Source organism: Capra hircus, chromosome 12 (assembly GCF_001704415.2).
Source record: "Capra hircus breed San Clemente chromosome 12, ASM170441v1, whole genome shotgun sequence".
NCBI lineage: Eukaryota > Metazoa > Chordata > Mammalia > Artiodactyla > Bovidae > Capra > Capra hircus.
Window position 1 is genome coordinate 86,617,326 of NC_030819.1, and position 27,136 is coordinate 86,644,461.

The window sequence follows — 27,136 nt, forward strand, 5'->3', positions numbered from 1 at the left end:
TGCATTGCCAAATCCATTCTTATACTACAGAGAAAATTGTTCATTAATTTGGATTGGGAAACTTAAAGCAACAAAGCAATTTCAGCTACAAGGAAGGAAGCAGTTTGCATTACTTGACTGTTTAGATGCCTTGACCCTATTAAAATAAAATAAAAATAAAAAAAAGGTTTTCTTGGCAGTTATGCTTCCATCAATGGTAGTTAAAAGAAAAAGGATAAAGAAAGTCTTCTTTTAAAACAGTTGTGTAGAATACATGTATTAAAAATAAAATCCAAAGCTTTGTCTTTTTGAATGCTCTGCATGTGTTTTACACAGACACCAGGCATAATCTTGCCTATGAAGTAGCATCACTGAAGTAATATTGTGTGTGCTAAGTCATTTCAGTCATGTCCAACTCTGTGTGACCCCGTGGACTGTAGCCAGACTCCTCTGTCCATGGGATTTCTCAGGCATGAATACTGGATTGGGTATCCCGGTTCCTTCCCCAGGGGATATTCTCAACCTAGGGATGGAACCCATGTCTCTCATGTCTCCTGCATTAGCAGGCATGTTCTTTACCAATAGCACCACCTGGGAAGCAATACTAGGGACAGTGCATAAAGTGGACTTGACTGCAATAATACCTATCTTTAGGATTCTAATTTATACAACTAGAACATCTCAATTGACAATTGCAAAAAGAGGGAAAATACAATCCTCTCCTGAGCTTATGGATACTCCAGTTCTAATCTATCTCAGCACAGAGAACTGAGGTCCTGACCTGTGGCAGAAAAAGAAGAAAGTAATGAAAGGACAGTGTTGAGCATATGGAGCTCTTCAACTCATTGGACAGTCTCAGCTGACAGACAAGGGACACAGATATCTGAACATTGTCCTCACTCTGAGGGAGATTTGCTCACTGTAAGAAAGCAGTCAGTGCTACCAAATACCATTTTGTTGATTTGTACAATCTCTGCCCAGCAATGTGCCTTTAGAGTATGAGTAGTCAACAAATATTTATTGAAAGGAAGAGGACTGACAGTTATGCAAATAGAAGCAAAAAAGAAAACAAAAAATCAATCTGTTAAAAATAAAAGTAATTCCTGGGAAAAATACCCATTGTAATTTTTTTCTAGTTATTTATAGTACTGATAAGGAAAGTTTATGAATAATTTTCAGATAATATATATGTGAACACCTACAGTCTATAATCATTTTTTAAATGTCAGTTATTGTTGGTAATTGTTCTTAAAATACTAGTACTTTCTCCTATGATAAAACTCTAAACTGGAAATGTATTCCATTAAGGATATAAAACAAAACTGAATGAACTTTAAGGCTTAGCCCACTGGTGTCAAGAAGTAGGAAGACTGCAATGGCTAAAAAAATAATCAGTCATTCATATCATACTTATTTATTTCAGTACTCTAAATATAATGGGCTTAACTGAGAACAAGACAGAGTCCCTTGATGACTTTAGATAATGTTGTGAAAGGCGAACAAGTAAAACTTCAATCTGAAAAGAACAGCATTATATGGGATAAATGCCTGTTTCCAGAATATCAAGCGAACAATATCTAACACAATCTTGGGAAGTCTCTGAGAAAGCTTCCTAAAGGAGGTTATTTCTAAACTGGACACTCTCAGGAAAGATGATGTCTAATCTGAGTATTAAAAGGAGAAGTTAGCCAGGGGAAAGTGGGCAGAAGAGAGAAGGGTATTTGAGGAAGAAGAAATAATGTGCAAGGCACACATGTCCTAGTGAGCACATCATGACTTTTTATTGGTGTTCAGTCGCTAAGTCTTGTCCAAATCATTGAAACCTCATGAACTTCAATAAGCCAGGCTTACCTGCCCTTCACTATCTCCCAGACTTTGCTTAAATTCATGTCCACTGAGTCAGTGATGTCACCCATCTCATCCTCTGTCACCTCCTTCTCCTCTTGCCCTCAATCTTTCCCAACATCAGTGTCTTTCCAATGTGTCAGCTCTTCATATCAGGTGGCCAAAGTATTAGAGCTTCAGTGCCAGCATCAATCCTTCCAAAGAATATTCAGAATTGATTTCCTTCAGGATTGATCTCCTTGCTTTCCAAAGGACTCTTAAGAGTCTTCTCCACCACCACAGTTTGAAAGCATCAATTCTTCGGTGCTCAGTCTTCTTTATAGTCTAACTCCCACATCCATATATGCCTACCGGCAAAATCATAGCTTTGACTATATGAACCTTTGTCGGCAAAGTAATGTCTCTGCTTTTTAATATACTCTCTAGGTTTGTCATAGCCATTCTTCCAAGGAGCAAGAGGGTTTTTTTTTTTTTTTTTTTTTTTTTGTTGTTGTTGTTGTTTTTTTTTTTTTTTTTAATTTCATGGCTGCAGTCACCACCTGCATTGATTTCGGAGACCAAGAAAATTAAATCTGACACCATTTCTACATTTTTCCCATCTATTTGCCATAGGGTGATAGGACCTGATGCAATGATCTTCATTTTTTAAACGTTGCATTTTAAGCAAGCTTTTAACTCTCCTCTCTAACCTTAGACAGTTCCTCTTCATTGTCTCCCATTAAAGTGGTATCATTTGCACATCTGAGGTTGTTGATATTTTTCCTGGCAATCTTACCTCCACCTCGTGATTCATCCAGTCCATCATATCACATGATATACATTGCATATAAGTTAACTAAGCAGAGTGACCATATACAGCCTTTGAGGGCCGTTTTCCCAATTTTGAACCAGTCCGTTGTCCCATTTCAGGTTCTAACTGTTGCTTCTGCCTTTCTTTGGAACTGGAATGAAAACTGATCCTTTCCAGTCTTGTGGCCACTGCTGAGTTTTTCAAATTTGCTGGTGTAATGAATGCAGCATTTTTAACAGCGTCATCTTTAAGGATTTGAAATAGCTCAGCTGGAATTCTGTCACCTCCACTAAATTTGTTCATAGTAATGCTTCCTAGGGCTTCCCTGGTGGTTCAGAGGGTAAAGCATTTGCCTGTAGTGAGGGATACCCAGGTTCAATTCCTGGGTCAGGAAGATCCCCTAAGGCCTACTAAACTTCACACTCCAGGATGGCTACCTCTAGGTGAGTGACCACACCATCGTGGTTATCTGGGTCATTAAGAACTGGTCATACAGTTCTGTGTATCATTGCCACCTTAACCTCTCCTGCTTCTGCTAGGTCCTTGAAGTTTTTATTCTTCATTGTGTCCATCTTTGCATGAAATATTCCCTTGGTATCTCCAGTTTTCTTAAAAAACAATCTCTAGTCTTTCCTATTCTATTGCATTCCTCTATTTCTTTGAATTGTTCACTTGAAAAGGCTTTCTTATCTCTCCTTGATATTCTTTGGAACTCTGCATTCAGTTGAGAATATCTTTCCCTTTCGACTTTGCCTTTTGCTTCTCTTCCTTTCTCAGCTATTTTAACCCCTCCTTAGATAACTGCTTTGCCTTCTTACATTTCCTTTTCTTGGACATGGTTTTAGTCACCACCTCCTGTTCAGTGGTATGAACCTCTGTCCATAGTTCTTCAGGCACTCTATCTATCAGTTCTAATCCCTTGAATCAATTTGTCACTTCCACTGTATAATCTTAAGGGATTTGATTTATGGCATACCTGGTGACCTGGTGGTTTTCCCTACTTTCTTGACTTTGAGCCTGAATTTTGCAATACAGAGCTGAAAAAGGAGCTTAATTTTGCCATAATGATTTGAGCCACAGTCGGCTCGAGTTTTTGTTTTTGCTGACTGTATCAAGTTTCTTCATCTTCAGCTGCAAAGAATATGCTGCTGCTTCTACTGCGCTAAGTCACTTCAGTCGTGTCTGACTCTATGTGACCCCATAGATGGCAGCCCACCAGACTCCCCTGTCCCTGGGATTCTCCAGGCAAGAACACTGGAGTTGGTTGCCATTTCCTTCTCCAATGCGTGAAAATGAAAAGTGAAAGTTAAGTCACTCAGTCATGTCCGACTGTTCACGACCCCATGGACTGCAGCCTACCAGGCTCCTCCATCCATGGGATTTTCCAGGCAAGAGTACTGGAATGAGGTGCCACCTAATCCATCTGATTTTGGTATTGACCATCTACTGATGTCCTTGTGTAGAGCCATCTTTTGTGTTGTTGGAAGAGAGTGTTTGCTATGACCAGTGCATTCTATTAGCAAAACTCTGTTAGCATTTACCCTGCTTCATTTTGTATTCCAAGGCCAATTTTGCCCATTATTCTAGGTATCTCTTGATTTCCTACTTTTTCATTCCAGTCCTCTATGACAGAAAGGACATCTTTTTAGTTCTAGGAGGTCTTGTAGATCTTCATAGAATTGTTCAACTTCAGTTTCTTTGCCATTAGTGGTTGGGGCATAGACTTGGATTGCTGTGATGTCAAATGATTTACCTTGGAAATGAACAGAGATCATTCTGTCATTTTTGAGACTGCAACCAAGTACTGCATTTCAGACTCTTTTGTTGACTACAATGGCTATTTCATTTCTTCTAAAGGATTCTGGCCCACAGTAGTATTTATAATGGTCATCTGAATTAAATTCACACATTCCAGCCCATTTTAGTTCACTGGTTGCTAAAATGTCAGTGTTTACTCTTGCCATCTCCTGTCTGACCATATCCAATTTACCTCATTTCATGGACTTAACATTCCAGGCTCTTATGCAATATTGTTCTTCCTATCATCAGACTTTAATTCACCAACAGATACAGCCACAGTTGGGTGTTGTTTCCACTTTGGCTCAGCCTTTTCATTCTTTCTGTACCTATTTTTCCACTCTTTCTCAGAAGTATATTGGACATAAACTGACCTGCGGGATGGGGGGGATCATCTTTCAGTGTTAAATATTTTTGCCTTTTCATAATGTTCATGGGGTCTTCAAGGCAAAAAATACTGAAGTGTTTGTCATTCCCTTCTTCAGTGGACCACGTTTTTGTCAGGCCCTAACTAGTAGGGACTTCGGTTCAGTTCAGTTCAGTTGCTCAGTTGTGTCTGACTCTTTGCAACCCCATGAATCGCAGCACGCCAGGCCTCCCTGTCCATCACCAACTCGCGGAATTCACTCAGACTCACGTCCATGAGTCCGTGATGCCATCCAGCCATTTCATCCTCGGTCGTCCCCTTCTCCTCCTGCCCCCAATCCCTCCCAGCATCAGAGTCTTTTCCAATGAGTTAACACTTCGCATGAGGTGGTCAATGTACTGGAGTTTCAGCTTTAGCATCATTCCTTCCTAAGAAATACCAGGAATGATCTTCAGAATGGACTGGTTGGATCTTCTTGCAGTCCAAGGGACTCTAAAGAGTCTTCTCCAACACCACAGTTCAAAAGCATCAATTCTTCGACGCTCAGCCTTCTTCACAGTCCAACTCTCACATCCATACATGACCACAGGAAAAACAGCCTTGACTAGAAGGACCTTAATCGGCAAAGCAATGTCTGCTTTTGAATGTACTACCTAGGTTGGTTATAACTTTTCTTCCAAGGAGTAAGCGTCCTTTAATTTCATAGCTGCAGTCACCATCTGCAGTGATTTTAGAGCCCCAAAAAATAAAGTCTGAAACTGTTTCCACTGTTTCCCCATCTATTTCCCCGGAAGTGATGGGTCTGGATACCATGATATTCATTTTCTGAGTGTTGAGCTTTAAGCCAACTTTTTCACTCTCCTCTTTCACTTTCATCAAGGGTCTTTTTAGCTCCTCTTCACTTTCTGCCATAAGGGTGGTGTCATCTGCATATCTGAGGTTATTGATATTTCTCCCAGCAATCTTGATTCCAGCTTGTGTTTATTCCAGTCCAACGTTTCTCATGATGTACTCTGCATATAAGTTAAATAAGCAGGCTGACAATATACAGCCTTGACGTACTCCTTTTCCTATTTGGAACCAGTCTGTTGTTCCATGTCCAGTTCTAACTGTTGCTTCCTGACCTGCATACAGATTTCTCAAGAGGCAGGTTAGGTGGTCTGGTATTCCCATCTCTTTCAGAATTTTCCACAGTTTATTGTTATCCACACAGTCAAAGGCTTTGGCATAGTCAATAAAGCAGAAATAGATGTTTTTTTCTGGAACTCTCTTGCTTTTTCCATGATCCAGCAGATGTTGGCAATTTGATCTCTGGTTCCTCTGCCTTTTCTAAAACCAGCTTGAAAGTCAGGGAGTTCACGGTTCACGTATTGCTGAAGCCTGGCTTGGAGAATTTTGAGCATTACTTTACTAGCATGTGAGATGAGTGCAATTGTGTGGTAGTTTGAGCATTCTTTGACATTCCCTTTCTTTGGAATTGTAATGAAAACTGACCTTTTCCAGTACTGTGGCCACTGCTGAGTTTTCCAAATTTGCTGGCATATTGAGTGCAGCACTTTCACAGCATCACCTTTCAGATTTGCAATATCTCAACTGGAATTCCATCACCTCCACTAGCTTTGTTCGTAGTGATGCTTTCTAAGGCCTACTTGACTTCCCATTCCAAGATGTTTGGCTCTAGATTAGTGATCACATCATCAAGATTATCTGGGTCGTGAAGATCTTTTTTGTACAGTTTTTCCATGTATTCTTGCCACCTCTTCTTAATATCTTCTGCTTCTGTTAAGTCCATCACATTTCTGTCCTTTATCAAGCCCATCTTTGCATGAAGTGTTCCCTTGGTATTTCTAATTTTCTTGAAGAGATCTCTAGTCTTTCCCATTCTGTTGTTTTCCTCTATTTCTTTGCATTGATCGCTGAAGAAGGCTTTCTTATCTCTTCTTGTTATTCTTTGGAGCTCTGCGTTCAGATGCTTATATCTTTCCTTTTCTCCTTTGTTTTCCACCTCTCTTCTTTTCACAGCTATTTGTAAGGCCTCCCCAGACAGCCGTTTTGCTTTTATGCATTTCTTTTCCATGGAGATGGTCTTGATCCCTGTCTCCTGTACAATGTCAGGAACCTCATTTCATAGTTCATCAGGCACTCTATCTATCAGATCTAGGCCCTTAAATCTATTTCTTACTTCCACTGTATAATCATAAGGGATTTGACTTAGGTCATACCTGAATGGTCTAGTGGTTTTCCCTACTTTCTTCAATTTAAGTCTGAATTTGGTAATAAGGAGTTCATGATCTGAGCCACAGTCAGCTCCTGATCTTGTTTTTGTTGACTCTATAGAGCTTCTCCATCTTTGGCTGCAAATAATACAGTCAATCTGATTTTGGTTTTGACCATCTGGTGATGTCCGTGTGTAGAGTCTTCTCTTTTGTTGTTGAAAGATGGTGTTTGCTATGACCAGTTTGCCAGTTTCTTGGCAAAACTCTATTAGTCTTTGCCCTGCTTCATTCCGCATTCCAAGGCCAAATTTGCCTGTTACTCCAGGTGTTTCTTGACTTCCTACTTTTGCATTCCAGTCCCCTATAATGAAAAGGATATCTTTTCTGGTTGTTAGTTCTAAAAGATCTTGTAGGTCTTCATAAAACCGTTCAACTTCAGCTTTTTCAGCATTACTGTTTGTGGCATAGACTTGGATAACTGTGATATTGAATGGTTTGCCTTGGAGACGAACAGAGATCATTCTGTCGTTTTTGAGACTGCATCCAACTACTGCATTTTGGACTCTTTTGCTGCCCATGATGCCTACTCCATTTCTTCTGAGGGATTCCTGCCCGCAGTAGTAGATAAAATGGTCATCTGAGTTAAATTCACCCATTCCAGTCCATTTTAGTTCACTGATTCCTAGAATGTCAACATTTACCCTTGGCATTTCTTGTTTGACCACTTCCAAATTAAAATAAATAAATTTATATTTAAAAAATGGAAGTGTACACGTACTGCAAATAATAAAGAGACTTGTGCCATATCTGAAGGTTGATATTTTACGCCAGGTGTAATGGGAAATTTAAGGATTTGACCAGGGAATGTGTGCTTTTAAAAGACCACATTGTCCATGTGTGGAGCTTGTATTGAAGAAGATTCTGGAAACTGGGTAGAAGGAGAAGGAGTAGGGACAAGTGAAAGACAGGGCCTTAAAGTAAGCAATATAAAAAGCATATACAGCATGCTGCTGCTGCTGCTGCTGCTGCTGCAGCTAAGTCACTTCAGTCGTGTCTGACTCTGTGTGACCCCATAGACGGCAGCCCACCAGGCTCCCCAGTCTCTGAGACTCTCTAGGCAAGAACACTGGAGTGGATTGCCATTTCCTTCTCCAATGCATGAGAGTGAAAGTGAAGTTGTGTCCGACTCTGTACGACCCCATAGACAGCAGCCCGCCAGGCTCCTCCATCCATGGGATTTTCCAGGCAAGAGTACTGGAGTGGGGTGCCATAATTTATAAGTGATAAAGAGACTTGGGGTACTAATAAGAATTAATCCACATGTAATATATAATAAAGTTCATAATTTTCATAATTTACTTTCAAGCCTATTTTATAAATTTGGAAAACACAGAGAGCCTGTTTACTAAACATTAAATCAACAATGAAAGCATTATAGTTATAACTCCCATTCTAATGTTGGGTTTTGTGATGCAGATGGAATTATAAAGAAACTAATTCACTAAGTTTATTTCATACTCATGACTATCAGTTCTATTCAATTGTACAAATAGTACTGTGTGCCCATGTAGTAGATATTCCAACATGAGGTTGACCTCATCAAGAATATTTTATGCAAGACATTTATAATATTGTGCTTGTAGTTGCTTCAAAAATCTCCACTTGAGGACTTCCCTAGTGGTCCAGTGGTTGAGAATCTTCCTGCCAATGCAGGAGACATGGTGCAAGAAGATCCCACATGCCACAGGGCAACTGAGCCAGTGTACCACAACTACTGAACCCATGCCCCCTAGAGCCTGTACTTCACCATGAGAGAAGTCACCATAGTGAGAAGCTCATGCACCACAACCAGAGAGTAGCCCCCACTCACTGCAACTAGAGAAAGCTCATGCACAGTAACAAATAACCAGTACAGCCAAAAATAAAATGCATAAAAATTTGTCTCCACATGCATAAGAATCATGTTGGAAATTTAAGAAAAAGTCAATGAGATGTCAAGTGGACAATGTAAGACATAAGTATAATTTCAAGTGTTGTGGGAGTATCAGGAAAAAATGATATATCTGTGGCAGGAAATTCTAAATAAATCCAGCAAATACAAGCAGGTGACAGAGGTACTTGGGGTCAGAAGTATAGATCTTCAAGTTTAACATCATTTTTGGATGAAAGAAGTCATTTAACATATTTTATGCTTCAGTTTATTTTGTGTAACTGAAGAATTTAGTAGGATCTAGTACCCACTGGTGGAAATTTCAAACCCAGTCTAAATAAATCTATATAATAGATGAAAAAAAAAAAAAAAAGAAACAGTATTGTATGGAGTCCCAGCTTCAAGAAAAGTCATTTGCCCTCTCCAAATTTGCCCCTCTTATGGCTTATCTGTGTGAAAATTATTAACTTATTCTACTTCACAGTGTAATTTTGAAAATCAAATAAATTAATTTATGCAAAATATTTCACACAAATGAAATGTTCCTCAAATATTAGCTATCATTGTCACTATCTGTATTAAAAAGTGTGCTATTAGGTTGTCTTAGCAGTTTTTCACTCATTCTTCTTTCAAATTCATTCAATCCTTATTTTTATTACACAGAAAAATAAGCCATAAATTTATAGTGTTTTAGATTGAAGGCCTGTGTGCTCAATATCTTCTAATATGTTCATCCTCATTATCCATTTCACAGGTCAATGGACTTTGTTTCCACAGTGACTTTGTATGTCCTTTTTCATTTGGAAATCTCATGAGGGCCGGAAACATGATATAAATTATCAAAACATGGAATGTTACATGATAATTTAGTCCAACCCAATCATTTTCAGTTGAAGAATCTAAGACAGAATATCAAGAAAAAAAACTTACAATTGAGGGGATTAGAATAGAAAACAACAATCATGAATGTAAAAGACAAACAAACAAACAAAGTCTTACTGAAAACAGCAGTTACTTTTCCTTCAAATCTTTCCTTAAAACAAATATTTTTACATTTTCTAGAAAGTTAACCAAAATGTGATAATTAAAAAGACAATATGCAAAATATTTTTAAATATTATGAGACAAAACTGCATTTAAAAATGAAGTTAATTAAAACTAATCATTAAAATGTATTAATAAAAATTGTATATATTTCTTGCATACACTTGTAGAAAAAAAAATATAATTTAAAACATAAAGTTACTTCCCTGGTGGCTCAGCAGGTAAAGAATTTGCCTGTGATGTGGAAGACCTGGGTTTGATCCCTGGGATGGGAAGATTCCCTGTAGAAGGGAACTACCCACTCCAGAATTCTTGCCTGGAGAATTCCATGGACTGTATAGTTCATGGGGTTGCAAAGAACTGGGCTTGACTGAGCGACTTTCCCTTTCCCTTTTCCTGGTGGCTTAGTGGTAAAGAATCTGCCTGCAAAGCAGTAAATGCAACATGAAGCTATGAGTTTGATCCCTGGGTTGAGAAGATCCCCTGGAGAAGGAAATGTCAACCCACTCCAATATTCTTCCCTAGGAAATTTCATAGCAGAGGAGCCTGGTGGGCTACAGTCCAAGGGGTCATGAATGAGTCAGATATGCCTTAGGACTAAACAACAAGAATAAAAATGCCTCATAAAGAGAACAATACTAAAAATATATATATATAATTAATTTATTTGATGAATATAATAATTGCAGGAAAATAGTAGGGAAACAAACTTGAGGAGATGAGAGAATAAGTGAGAATAATTAAGGAAAACTGTGTGAGCCTTACAGAAAAGTGAAAGGAATAAACTTGATTTATAAGTTGGGAATAAATATTCACTTATGTAAAATTTATATATGCACACACACACACACACACACACACACACACACACACACACACATATATATATATATATATATAATATAGAAAAGACAGCCTCAGTGTGGTTATAAGAGATACCATTAATTTGAAAATGAAGATGACCAGGCTTGTATACAGTAAGGTAAATGAAGGTAAACCCAAAATGACTGAATGTAGAAGCTAACTAAACCACAAACTTGACAACCTCAAAAGAAGTTTGGATTATTGACCTTCTCCTCACAGTTTTGGGTACAATATCCTAACACTTAACCAAAGATAAAAACTATTTTCAACTATTTATTTACTTAACATATTCAGTATTAGTTGATACCTCTGATAAGCAAGACATTGTGCTAGACACTAGGAAAAATTTCCTTCTTTCCTCAAAAAAGCCCTTTCTCCAGTTTGAGGAAACTAATGTAAACAGTACAGAATAATGAATGAATATGTCTTCCCTCTATTTACTTTCCACTTGTGCTTCTTGAAATAAATTACATACTGGGAGCTAATAAGCAGAATTTCAAAATTATTAGAAGAATGAAATCTTTGCAATGTTCATAAATAAACAAATAGGAACTGGGTGCTTACTATGGATGGGATGGAATGGGTGAATTTACAAGTATATATATATGTTATATATAATTATATATATATATATTTAATCATTTTGAAAATTTTAATTCCTTATAACTCCAAGTACAATTTTCACTTAAAAGATTTAACAAGTAAAAGCAATGGGTGCTGTGAACAAGCTACTTCCTTCAGACTAGCATGTAACTATGATATTCATAGGACTTCTCTGGTGGCTTAGACGGTAAAGCATCTGCCTACACTGCAGGAGACCCAGGTTCAATCCCTGGGTCGGGAAGATCTCCTGGAGAAGGAAATGGCAAGCCACTCCAGTACTCTTGCCTGGAAAGTCCCATTGACGGAGAAACCTGGTAGGTTATAGTCCATGGGGTCGCAAAGAGTTGGACACAGCTGAGCAACTTTACTTTCATGTGTGCTTTCATGATATTCATTCACTGCTGCTGCTGCTGTTAAGTCGTTTCAACTGTGTCCGACTCTGTGCGACCCCATAGACGGCAGTCCACCAGGCTGCCTCATCCCTGGAATTCTCTAGGCAAGAATACTAGAGTGGGTTGCCATTTCCTTCTGTAATGCATGAAAGTGGAAAGTGAAAGGGAAGTTGCTCAGTTGTCCGACTGTTCGCGACCCCATGGACTGCAGCCTACCAGGCTCCTCCATCCATGGGATTTTCCAGGCAAGAGTACTGGAGTGGGGTGCCAATAGTTACTGTGCCAAAATATTTCAAAGATAGCAGATTTCTGTTTTGCAAATATACTTATATATCATTTCAGATTCATCAGTTCAGTTCAGTTCAGTTCAGTCGCTCAGTCATGTCCGACTCTTTGCGACCCCATGAATCGCAGCACGCCAGGCCTCCCTGTCCATCACCAACCACTGGAGTTCACTCATATTCACGTCCATCGAGTCAGTGATTTGAGCTAATAAGCTTTCTTAAGGTACTTCCTTGGCATTGTGAGGTTTTGATTTAATGGAGTGTAAAATGTACTTTGGAAATTGTTGTGTAAATCTTTCACATAATAACATACAACAGTTTTTTTTCAAAATTATGAGATCTGGTATAATGTACAATGTGAGGAGATTTTAAAATTAATATAAAAAAAAATTACTGCATGTATATTCTGAATCCTCCATCTCATTATGAAGAAAAAAATATACTCTAGAGAAGTTAATTCTAGAAGATTCATAGAAAAAAAGATGTTGCACTTTAGAGTGAAATGGGCAAATACTTTTTTTAAAATCTAAAAAACTAAATTTTTTTTTCTCCTTTCAAAAAACCTCATCTACCCAATTTTCTTCCTCACCTCACTGTCTTATTAAATTGGGAAACTAGTTTCCTTCACATTTTTCTAGTTAAATTATAAAATCACAAAAATTTTCAGTCAGATGAATGAGGGCAATGCTAATTATAAAGTAGGTACAAAAATCGCTATTGGTTTATATTGGAACAAATTTCCATCTATGATTTTTTCAATTATTATTTCACTGTAAAAAGTTACATTTGAATTACAGATTTCCATGTAAGTAGCAGCAGTCAATATTCACTGCAAGGATAAAAGTTACAATAACAGGTATTTAGTTTATCCTTAAAATACTAACATTGAATTATCTAAGTATTCAAGTTTAACAAAGTCAACTATCCTGTATATGTTTGATTTCCCTGTCTATTCCTACAAAGAATTTTTCCTACAAAAAGCAATATAGAACATATAATTTTCCCAATCTCATTTACACGTGTATTTAACAATTGAATCAGATTTCTGTGAAGAATAAGTGAGTAAAACTTGTCTTATAAAATTCTCTGAAATGGGAGATTTAATGTAACTTCAGTAAATCAAATCAATTCCTGTTTTGTGTTTTATGCTTGACTCAGGATGTACTGCTCAACATGCCATGACAAATCAGCATCAAGCCATTTGATGGGGAATTTCAACTCACACAATTAGAGATGATTTCTAAAAGACCTTACTAGTGAATGTACATATTAGGAAAGAAAGGTAAAGTATCTATGAAAACTTACAAAACGTCTGTCTCATGGAGTCGGGAGGAATCGTAAAACATCTAGTTTCTCTGATTTTTCTTACTCTATCATCCTACTGATCTCTAACAAGGAAAGTTCAATATTATCAGAATCCAGTGATTAATCTGCCTATAGTATCAAGATTGCTGGGAAAAATAACAACAAACTCAGGTATGCTGATGATACCACTCTAATGGCAGAAAGCAAAGAGGAACTAAAGAGCCTCTTGATAAGGGTGACAAAGGAGAGGGAAAAAGCTCCCTTAAAACACAGCATTAAGAAAACTAAGATCATGGCATCCAATCCCATTACTTCATGACAAATAGAAGGGGGAAATGTGGAAGTAGTGACACATTTTCTCTTCTTCGGCTTCAAAATCACTGTGGATGGTGACTGCCATCATGAAATTAGATGTTTGCTTCTTGGAAGGAAGGCTTTGACAACCTAGATAGAGTACTGAAAAGCAATAAGTATCACTTTTCCAACAAAGGTACATATAGGCAAAGCTATGGACTTTCCAATAGTCCTGTAAGGATCTGAGAGGTGAACTATAAAGAAGGCTGAGTGCTGAAGAATTCATGATTTCAAACTGTGGTGCCAGAGAAGACTCTTGAGAGTCCCTTGGATGACAAGGAGACCAAACCAGTCAATCCTAAAGGAAATAAACCCTGAATATTCATTGGAAGGGCTGGTGATGAAGCGCTAATATTTTGCCCACCTGATGTGAAAAGTTGACGCAATGGAAAGACCCTGATGCTGGGAAAGACTGAAGGCAAAAGAAGAGAGTGGCAGAAGATGAGATGGTTTGCTAACCATCCCTGATTCAATGGACATGAACTTGGGCAAACTCTGGGAGATAGTGAGGGATACAGATGCCTTGAGTGCTACAGTCCATGGAGTCGCAAACAGTTGTACACGACTTGGTGACTGAACAACAATGGTAGGCAAAATGGCCCCCCAAAGTTATACACATCTTCATGCAAGGAACCTATGAACACATTATATTATGTGGCAAAAAGGATCTTGTAAATGTAATTGATGTTATGGACTTTGAAACAGAGAAATATCCAGCCTGATAGTTAGCAAGGCATGAGCTTGTAGGTGTATTCATTCACAGAGCTTCCAGAAAGCAATACAGACCTACTGATACTTTGATTTCTGCATTTCAAAACACCAAGAAGGGAACCAGTTGAGTCACTCTGTACCTTGACATCTGGCTGCAAGAACTTAATAAATGGGTTTATTTTAAACTTCTAATTTTATGACAGTTTGTTAAAGCAATGATAAAATGCTATCACACTATCCTGAAAAATACTTTACACATCCATTGTAGGTGAAGTTTAGTTGACCTACTATAACAAAATATTTGTTTTATTTTGGCTAACTTTCCCAATACTTTATTTTTTTCTTTACAAAGCATGTGGGCTAAGTATATATTTAATGATAATTTGCTAAATGAACTAAAAAACAAATCTGTAGAATAATATGTATATGAAAAGAAAATATATATGAAAATACATATTATTGAAAACAATTTACACTGGCAAAATCATATAATTTTGCAATAATATTCAAGTATTTTGGATTTATATCAGAATTCCTGTGACTGAAAAGCTAAAATACCGTCATTTTCCCCTCATTTTGCAAAAACAAAAACAAACAAAAAAAAAAAACACGTTTCTTTCTCAAATATGTACATACCTCTTTCACTTTGTATGTCAATCATTTTCAATAAGTATAGGGTTTTGTATAAGTTCTAATCAAAGTAAATAAGGATACTGATTCAAATAAATTCAAAATAAAGGAAATAAAATCAAACATATTCCAAGAATGATTTTTTTCATGTATTTAATAAAGAAATAGGGTGGACGTACAGGAAATTGTAAGTGATAATTTAGAAAGGATTTTAGAAAAATTGGGATCATCACTCATGGAGCTAGATATCTCACTTCTAAATGTTGAGTATACTTTCACAAAAAGAGCATGTCTTTCCCATTATTTGTCTAATCACTCACTATGTTGTGGAATAATTTCTGTTCAAGTTATTCACCTATGAAACACATTAGGATATGGAGAAGCTACAAAACTGGAATTTCACATAGAAGTGATAAGTCTGGCTCCCTCTTATCTTCCTAGAGGTTTAGTTGTTGAATAAACATAAGTCTGGGGCTTCCCAAGTGATGCTAGTGGTAAGGAAGCTGGGGGTTCCATCCCTGGGTCAGGAAGATCCCCTGGAGGAGAAGATGGCAACCTACTCCAGTATTCTTCCCGGGAGACTCCCATGGACAGAGGAGACTGGTGGGCTACAGTCCATACGGTCCCAAAGAGTCAGACACAAACATAATGTATTTCCCAAAGACCTTTAAAATCAGCATTTCCAGGTGCACGTCTTACAAGTCCTTCTCATACTTGGGTTGAGATGGGAGTTCTTCCAAAGTGAGAGAAACATATGACATTGAAGAGTCTCTTCTCTATGTTTAGGTGATCCTTGTTGATGTGGAACATGGTCCCTCCACTATCCTTGATGGACTGGGTAACTGTGGATCAGAAAAGGACAGGCAGCTAGTTGCAGAGCCTTTACATGCCTGAGAAGGTGATGTGTTGTTGCCTTGCTATATTCACTAGGCGGCATACAGTTTAACAGCAGAAGCTGTAGCAATTTCTGGTTACTTGTTGGACATGAAGAATCTAGGGCCTACCACTGATCCATTGAACTAGAATATGTGTTTAATAAAATTTTTGATTGATTTGCCTGTACATTAAAGATTGATGTAAAGGATGTTGGATCATTGATTATTGAGTTTGTCTACGTGTTAAAATAATCTAGGGAGTTAAAAAATAACAACTGATCCTTTCTTAACTTAATTGGTACAGGGCATACAGGCTTCCCTGGTGGCTCAATGGTAAAGAATCCTCCTGCCAATGCAGGAGATGCAGGGGAATCAGGTTTGATCAGTGAGTCAGGAAGATTCCCTGGAGGAGGAAATGGTAACCAACTCCAGTATTCTTTCCTGGAGAATTCCACGGACAGAGGAATCTGGCAGGCTACATACAGTCCACAGAGTTTGAAAGAGTCAGACACAACTGAGCACACATGCACACACAGGGTATAGGATGAAGGAGGGCTTCTTTGGTGGCTCAGATGGAAAGGAATCTGCCTGCAATGTGGGAGACCCTGATTCGATTCTTAGGCGAGGAAGATTCCCTGGAGAAGGAAATGGCTACCCACTCCAGTATTCTTGCCTGGAGAATTCTATGAACAGAGGATTCTGGCAAGATACACTACATGGGATTGCAAAATGTCAGACTAGATTGAGCAAGTAACACATTCATTTTCATAGGATGGGGGTTTGGATTTTTAAAAAAGTTCCCTAGCATTTTTTTAATCTGCAGTAAAGATTGAAAATAACTAAGTTCAGTTCAGTTCAGTTCAGTTCAGTTGCTCAGTAGTGTCCAACTTTCTGTGACCCCATGAATTGCAGCACGCCAGGCCTCCCTGTTCATCACCAACTCCCAGAGTTCACTGAAACTCATGTCCATCGAGGTGGTGATGCCATCGAGCCATCTCATCCTCTGTCGTCCCCTTCTCCTCCTGCTCCCAATCCTTCCCAGATTCAGAATCTTTTCCAATGAGTCAAATCTTCACAAGAGGTGGTCAAAGTATTGGAGTTTCAGCTTTAGCATCAGTCCTTCCAAGGATCCCAGGACTGATCTCCTTTAGAATGGACTGGTTGGATCTCCTTGCAGTCCAAGGGACTCTCAAGAGTTTTTTCCAACACCACAGTTCAAAGGAATCAATTCTTTGGCGCTCAGCTTTTTTCACAGTCCAGCTCTCACATTGATACATGACCACTGGAAAAACCATAGCCTTGACTAGACGGACCTTGTTGGCAAAGTAATGTCTCTGCCTTTGAATATGCTATCTAGGTTGGTCATAACTTTCCTTCCAAGGAGTAGGCGTCTTTTAATTTCATGGCTGCAATCATCATCTGCAGTGATTTTGGAGCCCCCCAAAAATAAAGTTTGACACTGTTTCCACTGTTTCCCCGTCTATTTCCCATGAAGTGATGGGGCCAGATGCCATGATCTTCGTTTTTTGAATGTTGAGCTTTAAGTCAACTTTTTCACTCTCCTCTTTCACTTTCATCAAGAGGCGTTTAATTCCTCTTCACTTCTGCCATAAGGGTGGTGTCATCTGCATATCTGAGGTTATCGATATTTTTCCCGGCAATCTTTATTCCAGCTTGTGCTTCTTCCAGTCCAGTGTTTCTCATGATGTACTCTGCATAGAAGTTAAATAAGCAGGGTGACAATATACAGCCTTGACACACTCCTTTTCCTATTTGGAACCAGTCTCTTGTTCCATGAAGTTCTAACTGTTGCTTCCTGACCTAGATATAGGTTTCTTAAAAGGCAGGTCAGGTACTCTGGTATTCTCATCTCTTTCAGAATTTTCCATAATTTATTTTGATCCATGCATTCAAAGGTTTTGGCATAGTCAATAAAGCAAAAATAAATGTTTTTCTGGAACTTTCTTGCTTTTTTTCATGATCCAGCAGATGTTGGTAATTTGATCTCTGGTTCCCCTGCCTTTTCTAAAACCAGTTTGAACACATGGAAGTTTACAGTTCACGTATTGCTGAAGCCTGGCTTGGAGAATTTTGAGCACTACTTTACCAGTGTATGAGGTGAGTGCAATTGTGCAGTAGAGCTTTCTTTGGCATTGCCTTTCTTTGGGATTGGAATTAAAACTGATCTTTTCCAGTCCTGTGGCCACTGCTGAGTTTTCCAGATTGGCTAGCATATTGAGTGCAGCACTTTCACAGCATCATCTTTGAGGATTTGAAATAGCTCAACTGGAATTCCATCACCTCCACTAGCTTTCTTCATAGTGATGCTTTCTAAGGCCCACTTGACTTCACGTTCCAGGATGTCTGGCTCTAGGTGTGTGATCACACCATTGTGATTATCTTGGTCATAAACATCTTTTTTGTACAGTTCTTCTGTATATTCTTGCCACCTCTTCTTAATATCTTCTGCTTCTGTTATGCCCATACCATTTCTGTCCTTTATCATGCCCATCTTTGCATAAAATATCCCCTTGGTATCTCTAATTTTCTTGAAGAGATCTCTAGTCTTTCTCGTTCTATTTTTTTCCTCTATTTCTTTGCACTGATCGCTGAGGAAGACTTTCTTATCTCTCCTAGCTATTATTTGGCACTCTGCATTCAGATGCTTATATCTTTCCTTTTCTCCTAAACTTTTCAGTTCTCTTCTTTTCATAGCTATTTATAAGGCCTCCCTAGATATCCATTTTTCTTTTTTGCATTTCTTTTCCATGGGGATGATCTTGATCCATGTCTCCTGTACAATGTCAGGAACCTCTGTCCATAGTTCATCAGGTACCCTATCTATCAGATCTAATCCCTTAAATCTATTTATCATTTCCACTGTATAATCATAAGGGATTTGGTTTAAGTCATACCTGAATGGCCTAGTGGTTTTCCTTACTTTCTTCAATTTAAGTCTGAATTTGGCAATAAAGTGTTCATGATCTGAGCCACAGTCAGCTCCCAGTCTTGTTTTTGCTGAATGTATAGAGCTCCTCCTTCTTTGGCTGTAAAGAATACAATATGATTTTGGTGTTGACCATCTGATGATGTCCATGTGTAGAGTCTTCTCTTGTGTTGTTGGAGTGGATGTTTGCTATGACTAGTGCCTTTTCTTGGCAAAACTCTATTAGTCTTTCCCGTGCTTCATTCTGTATTTAAGACCAAATTTGCCTGTTACCCCAGGTGTTTCTTGACTTCCTACTTTTGCATTCCAGTCCCGTATAATGAAAAGGACATCTTTTGAGGGGTGTTAGTTCTAAAAGGTCTTGTAGGTCTTCATTGAACCGTTCAACTTCAACTTCTTCAGTGTTACAGTTTGGGGCATAGGATTGGATAACCGTCATATTGAATGGTTTTCCTTGGAAACAAACAGAGATCATTTGTCATTTTTGAGATTGCATCCAAGTACAGCATTTCAGACTCTTTTGCCTACAATGCAGGAGACTCAGTTTCAATCCCTGGGTCGGGAAGATCTGTTGCAGAAAGGAATGGCAACCCATTCCAGTATTTTTTCCCCTTCCCCCCAGAAAAGTGGCTCAAAGAAATATTTTTACTTCCCTGGTGGCTCAGATGGTAAAGCATCTACCTACAATGTGGGAGAAAATTTAGTCTACGAATATTCGTTAGATATACCCGGATGAGCACAGCAACTTTTTTTTTTTTTTTTAAGTGTAGTTCTAGAACCTAGGAAAATATTTGGTACATAATAGAGCATTCATAAAAAGTATCTGGGGAATGAATGAATGCATGAACAGCAGGTATTCCTAGTACATAGATTAGTATATTTATATACTTCAGGGCTTCCCAGGTGGAGACACAGGAGATGTGGATTCGATGAGTTGGGAAGACCCCCTAGAGTGGGAAATGACAATCCACTCTGGAAAGTTCTATAAGCAGAGAAGCCTGACAGGAAACAGTCCATGGGGTCTTGAAGAGTTGGACACAGCTGAGTGACAGAGGACACATATACTTTAGGAAAAACAAAACAAAACATATTTTGACTTTAAAAAGTAATATAAGAAACTATACTCAATATTTCATAATAATATATAAGGGGAATTATTTATTTATCTATGTAACGGAATCACTTTGTTTTACAACTGAAACTAGCAAAATAGTGTAAATCAACTCTATTTCAATTTAAAAAAAAAAAGTAAAAGAACTTAAAAGAAACAATGTGGCAGTCTTGAAAGAGTCATGCTTTTAGAAAGAATTGCAGTTAGAACAACTATGATTTTCCCCATCATCTTACATACCCTTAGTGTTCTGGTTCATGCTTGAGAGGGAAAAATAGGAAAGTGGGTAGCAGAAATATCATGTAATGGCCATTGAGACAAGAGATGTAATTATTTAGGAGGGTCTCTTTTCTAGGGGCTATAAAAGCTATTTCAATTATCAATATGTGAGGTACCTACTAAGGCAAAATAATAGTGGAAAAGGACAGAAAAGTATATTCTAGGTGTGAAAGTCTGAAGTAAACAAAAATGAAATTACTAGCAATTTCTATTGTTAGGAATGAAAGATGTGCTGATGAGAATTTCAGTACTTATCCGTCCATTTTATATTATTGAAAACAAACAGAGAAATTCTATCTAGCTTGATTAGAAGTGAAATAAAACTGGCAAACCTGGAGAAGGAAACGGCAATCTACTCCATTATTCTTGCCTGGAGAATTCCATGGACAGAGGAGCCTGGCAGGCTACAGTCCACAGAACTGCAAGAGTCAGACACTACTTAGCGACTAAACCACCACCACCACCAAAACTGGCAAAATCTAACAAGGTAAAGGAAACATGTAGTTAAATCCTTTATCTTCTGACTACTGGTGTTAAAAACTAGGGAAAACTACATGAATATCCAACCACCTTTTCTCCAAATGCACCCAAGGTTTGACCTGGGTTTGTTGTGGGTCTAGAAATAACGCATGTAATGTGACTTCACTCTGTCTTGAATGTGGGAGTCAATAATTCAAATATTATTTCCCATCTCACTTCCTGTATACCTGCTCACTTTATTTAAAGAATGACACATCAAAGGCATAGATATCTACAGTGTCAACTTTTCTTCAAGAGCTAGCACTAAATATGTGTTCAATATACAAATAATAAAGGTGGCTAGTATTATTTTAGGCTTTGATTGCTTTGAATGTGGGTTAGGGGGAAAAGAAACTGGAGCCTATTATACAGAGTGAAGTAAGCCAGAAAGAAAAACACCAATACAGTATACTAACACATATATATGGAATTTAGAAAGATGGTAACAATAACCCTGTATGCGAGACAGCAAAAGAGACACAGATGTATAGAACAGGCTTTTGGACTCTGTGAGAGAGGGAAAGGGTGGGATGATTTTGGAGAATGGCATTGAAACATGTATAATATCATATATGAAATGAATCGTCAGTCCAGTTCGATGCATGATACTGGATGCTTGGGGCTGGTGCACTGGGATGACCCAGAGGGATGGTACGGGGAGGGAGGAAGGAGGGAGGTTCAGGATGGGGAACACGTGTATACCTGTGGTGGATTCATGTTGATGTATGGCAAAACTAATGCAATATTGTAAAGTAATTAACCTCCAATTAAAATAAATACATTTATATTAAAAAAAACAAATTAAGATTCAAAAATTGATTTTTAATTTATTAAAATTCTCATTAAGCTTCCAGTATGTAGAATGTCGGAGAAGGCAATGGCACCCCACTCCAGTACCCTCGCCTGGAAAATCACAGACATATTTTAAAATGTGCAACTGGAAGTATTCTTTGGCACACAGAGTTTATCTAAGGACACTGAAATAAAACTGCAGTTTAATGGGATAAATTTCTCAATAGGCGATGAATAAGGCCAAGGGAATTAATTCAAGCATTTGGTTTACAGTATTTTTCTAGGCAACTGCTTTTAATTCAAAAATTATTAATAGTCTCAAGGCCGAGGACGTTTCATTGAGTGTCCACATATATTGTTATAGCAGAACAAGCAGGAAAGGCAGGCTGAAAGATTTTAGGATTTCGGGCTAGAGACATCACCCATCTGTTCCTTAGTTTTTCTTCCTTTTCTCTCTCCTGCTTTGTTATTACATCCAAATGGCTTTCTCATGTGTTTTTCTGGCCCTTCTATCTGAGACATGGAAGTAGCACATGCCATCTTCATCTGACTCCTTTCTTTCTAATTTATATTGTTAACTTATTATTATTATTTAAATATAAATTTATTTATTTTAATTGGAGTTTAATTACTTTACAATATTATATTGGTTTTGCCATACATCAATATGGATTACCCACAGGTATACATGTGTTCCTCATCCTATTATTTTTATAAAGATGTAGGATTTGTCAATTCTTTCTTACACCTGACTTTATCTTTGAATTAGATATACATGGATATATTTTATGATTAGAAATTCAGTCACAAGATAGTAAATGTGCTGACCGACTCTCTTCGCCACCCTTTACCAACTAAACCATGAATAGACCCAGAAGACAGCTGTAAATGTATCTCACTTTGCAAAAATATACACAAAGAAATTATCTTCCAATGAAATTGTACTATCATATTGACAGTAACAAAGATACACAAGTTCAGGGGGTCTATTCTGTTGGAAAATTAATACAACTAGATTGCTGATGAAAGTGAAAGCTGGATATTTTTTCTTAAGGCTAATTATTGGCTGATATGTATGATATGTATACATTTATAACTATGCATTATTCTTTTCCTTGCATTTCAGCTTCTAAAACTACAAACAAAATAGCTTCCACAAGCATACCTATTGTAGAGTTTAATAGCATGGGAAAAATTTTACATTTACATTAATACATTGTTGCCTAAATAAATTGGTTAAATTAATTATGATATAAATATACTAAAGATAATATGTTTCAATTATCACAAATGCCTCAGAATTTTTATTTCCCTGTATTATCCCTCTAGTTACTAGAGTTGCCTTGTTTTTCTTACATATTAATTTACTGCATTTCTGACAAAGGCTCACCACTTATCTATATCAGTTTCTTAACCTGATATGTATATGACAGAAATATAGGTGAAAAACTAGAAAATAAAATGAGACAGGGTAGTAGGGGACATATTATCAGGAAATTTACATCGTCCATTTAGTCATAAAATGGATACACACTTTGTGATCCAGGATGATCTTAGTTCAGCACTTCTGGTGGTGATCTTGATTTCTCTGTAGTAAGAGCCTGTTTGAGGATCAGAGTAACTCAGAAGCCAAGAGAAAAAAAGGAAGGCAGAAAGAAAGAATGAAATGGGTGGAAAGGATGCGAAGGGAAAAAAATGAAACAGAGAAATGATGGCATCTTTTAAATCTTCCCATCCATCTGTGCTTGAAAAGAGCCTCTGGAGATTTTCCATTGTTTGAACAATAAATTGACTCTGCTGTTTCTGTTCCTCCAAACTACTTTGAATTGTCATCCTGGCAATTTTATTCTTTAAATTCTTGACTTCATTGAAACAACTGATTGTAGTTATCTGTACATCCCATGATATCTATGTCTCTGCATTTTGCACATGCTGATCCTCCCCTCCCTTATCCACCTGGAGAGTATCTACAATCATTAAGTCTTAGCTCAAGGGTCCTTTCTTCTGGAAGCCTGCCCTTGAGGGCTTATCTTCTTCTGCTCCCAGGGCACTTTATACCAAAGCAACAAACTAGAAATTCTTGTGTATTTTAATTATTCTGCATAATTTTCTTATCAAGAAAATATAAATTCCTCAATGAAAAGAGATTTAAGGAAAAGAGAAAAATTGGAGAATTGTTTCACAATCAAATCAGAGATAAATCAGAGATCTATCATTCAATACTTGGCTTTTTAGGCAAATCAAGCCAGCGACTAACAACAAGTGAGATTTTAAATCTTTTAGTGTTCCCTTTTGTACTTTTAAGTCAATTTATATTACTTAGAAGGAATAGTCTGTTTCTAACATATTTAGTGCCCTTATTTTTACTAGATAATTCATGAGGCAAAACTTCCCTCATTAGTTTTCATGTTCCCCAGAAATATTTGGATCACATTGTTATTAAAAACTTCAGATGTTTTGGCCTGTGTTATCAATGTAGGCCATGACAATCTGCAATAAAGTAACAAATAAATTGTAAATAGCCACAAACTAATGAATATGAGGGTATAATTGATTCATCTTATTTTAATGTAGCAAAACATAGGTTCCTAAGTCAGAAGCCCTCAATTCAAGATCAATCTTTGCCACTTATAGCTACAGGTTTGTCATCTTGACATAATTAACTTTTAAAATATCAATTTCTTTCTCAGAAAATATGAATAATACTACAAGGTTGAAATAACACTAAAAGATCCAAAGGTAAGTAGAAATGATTTGTTTATTCTGAATATGCTTGATAATTCAAGCAGCACCAAAGTTACAATGGTCTTGACCAGAGGAGTTTTAGTGGACTGGTGAGTGTGAAAGTAAAAATGCAGTAGAATTTGGAGTTAATTGAAAGTGGATAAGGAGAGAGAATGCCTGCCAAAAGAAATTGGCTTTGAGAGAGAAGAGAGATATGGCGCAAATTTGAAGAGCCATGTCTGGTCAGGGGAGGTTTTCTTTTATCCTGCCTCCAGTAAAAAATACTGGATGTCATGGAATAGATAGAAAAGAATATATGAAGCGAGAAAATAGAGAAAATCAATGGCTCAAGTCAAAGATAAGCCAATAAAGCATGTTATCCAAAAAAGAGAAGATGCAAAGACTGGAGACAGGATGAAATATACTTCATTGTATTGAGAAAGGCACCAAAGATGCAATCATAGACAGGTGAAATTGTAGAGCTCTTTGGAGAAATTTAAGGAATTATCTATTCCCTCTGTGAAACAGAAAGAAGTAGAAAGGTGCAATCATCTGTTGAAAATTAAAAAAAGATGGGAGAATAGAAATTTGTGGACAGTGGAAGATGTTTGAATTATTTAGAGAAAGTGAAACTCGCTCAGTTGTGTCCGACTCTTTGTAACCCCATGGACTATATAGTTCATGGAATTTTCCAGGCCAGAATACTCGAATGGTAGCCTTTCCCTTCTCCAGGGGATCTTCCCAACCCAAGGATCAAACCCAGGTCTGCCGCAGTGCAGGCGGATTCTTTACTAGCTGAGCCACAAGGGAAGCCTAAAAATACTGGAGTGGGTAGCCTATCCCTTCTCCAGCGGATCTTCCCAACCCAGGAATTGAACTGGTGTCTCCTGCACTGCAGGCAGATTCTTTACCAACTGAGCTATCAGGGAAGCCTTCATTAATGGAAAGGATAACATGAATTGGGATGATTCTGTGAGCTGATCTAAATCACTGTTCAGATGCATAGATGAACTTGACATGGAGAAATTGAGATACAAGTGGTGAAAACAGTGTAAAGGAGATAAAGATACCAGAAAGAGGGTGGTTTAAACGGTTAATACTCAGGGAGATGTTAAAAAAAAAAATTCTGATGAAACAGAGCTGCCATGGAGAAATTGGAGGATTTTATTGATTAAAATATAGAATAAGGTGGCATAATTGATTTATTTTAATTAAAAGAGAGTGTTAAAAGTTTATGATCAGACAAAATGATTTGTTTTAGAATTTGAGCAGCTTTGGTTGGCCACAAAGTCAACCACTGATTAAAGGTGATCAATGGGGAAGGCAGGTTTAACAGTGGAGATGGAAGAGAACTTGACATAAGGTAATAGATTACTAGAGTATTCTCAGTATTAACTATGTGGACTGTAAAGTAACCTTTAAAGTGGCAGGACCCAAGGAATTAAGGAAGACAATGAGGAATATTCCATATCATCAATGAACAAGCAGAAAGGATGAGGAACTTTGACAGTGACAAAGAAAAGTATACCAGAATATAAACATTTTAATCTCAAACGCTGTGTATGAAACACAAAACTTTGTTTTTATTTACCACTGTTTCATATATACATATATATATATATATATAACTCTAGTATTCCTTCTATTTCTTTAATTTAAATTTGTTTATTTTAATTGGAGGATAATTACTTTACAATATTGTATTGGTTTTGCCATACATTAACATGAATCCGCCACAGGTGTACACATCGGGAACACTGTTTCTTAACATGTATTAATTTACTCGCTGTTACCAAATGGGAAATCACATGGGCTTCACAAATTCTCTAGTGAAGTTTAAATTAAAATTTTAAATTAAAAATAAGAAAACTTTTTATCAACTCTAAAATTCAAAACCCTGTTCCAAACCAAAATCCTTTTTCATTAATCTGCTCAGTCTCAACCATTCTACATTGTTAAAATGAATGGACATTAAATTCATGCAACTTGTTTATTCTAAATTGTTGAGAATTCCCACTTTCATTATCACAGTTTAAAAAGTGATACCAATTTCATCTCATTGAACTACTGTCAACTTTAAATCTGTATTGTATGAATGCACTGTATCTTTAGGTAGTAGGGTTTTCACAACAGATTGGAGATATGATAGCAGTTTCCAGCACTATGTAGTAAAAGAATATTTTTGCATTTCTTGACCCTGAGTCAGATGAGGTATGGGAAAATGGAGAATTTGGTGGTCTTTAAGGCAGCAGTAATCCAACCAGTCCCTCCTAAAGGAGATCAGTCTTGGGTGTTCATTGGAAGGACTGATGCTGAAGCTGAAACACCAATACTTTGGCCACCACATGAAAAGAGTTGAGTCATTGGAAAAGACTCTGATGCTAGGAGGGACTAGGGGCAGGAGGAGAAGGGGATGATAGAGGATAAGATGGCTGGATGGCATCACTGATTTGATGGATGTGAATCTGAGTGAACTCCAGGAGTTGGTAATGGACAGGGAGGCCTGGCATGTTATGATTCATGGGGTTGCAAAGAGTTAGACACGGCTGAATGACTGAACTGAACTGTACTGAACTAAATCTCTGGAAAAAGTCATGTTTCTGCTTAGTTCAGAAAATGAAATAAAGTGTTAAAGAAAAAGTGTGAAGATGTTAACTGAGTGAGGCAGAATAAGAATCTGAGACATAAATGTGGAATATTTTTTCTGTTACACCATGATCACTGAAATTCAAAGTGTAGGACCCGAGATTGTCATTCACTTTAGAGAAAAATGTCAGA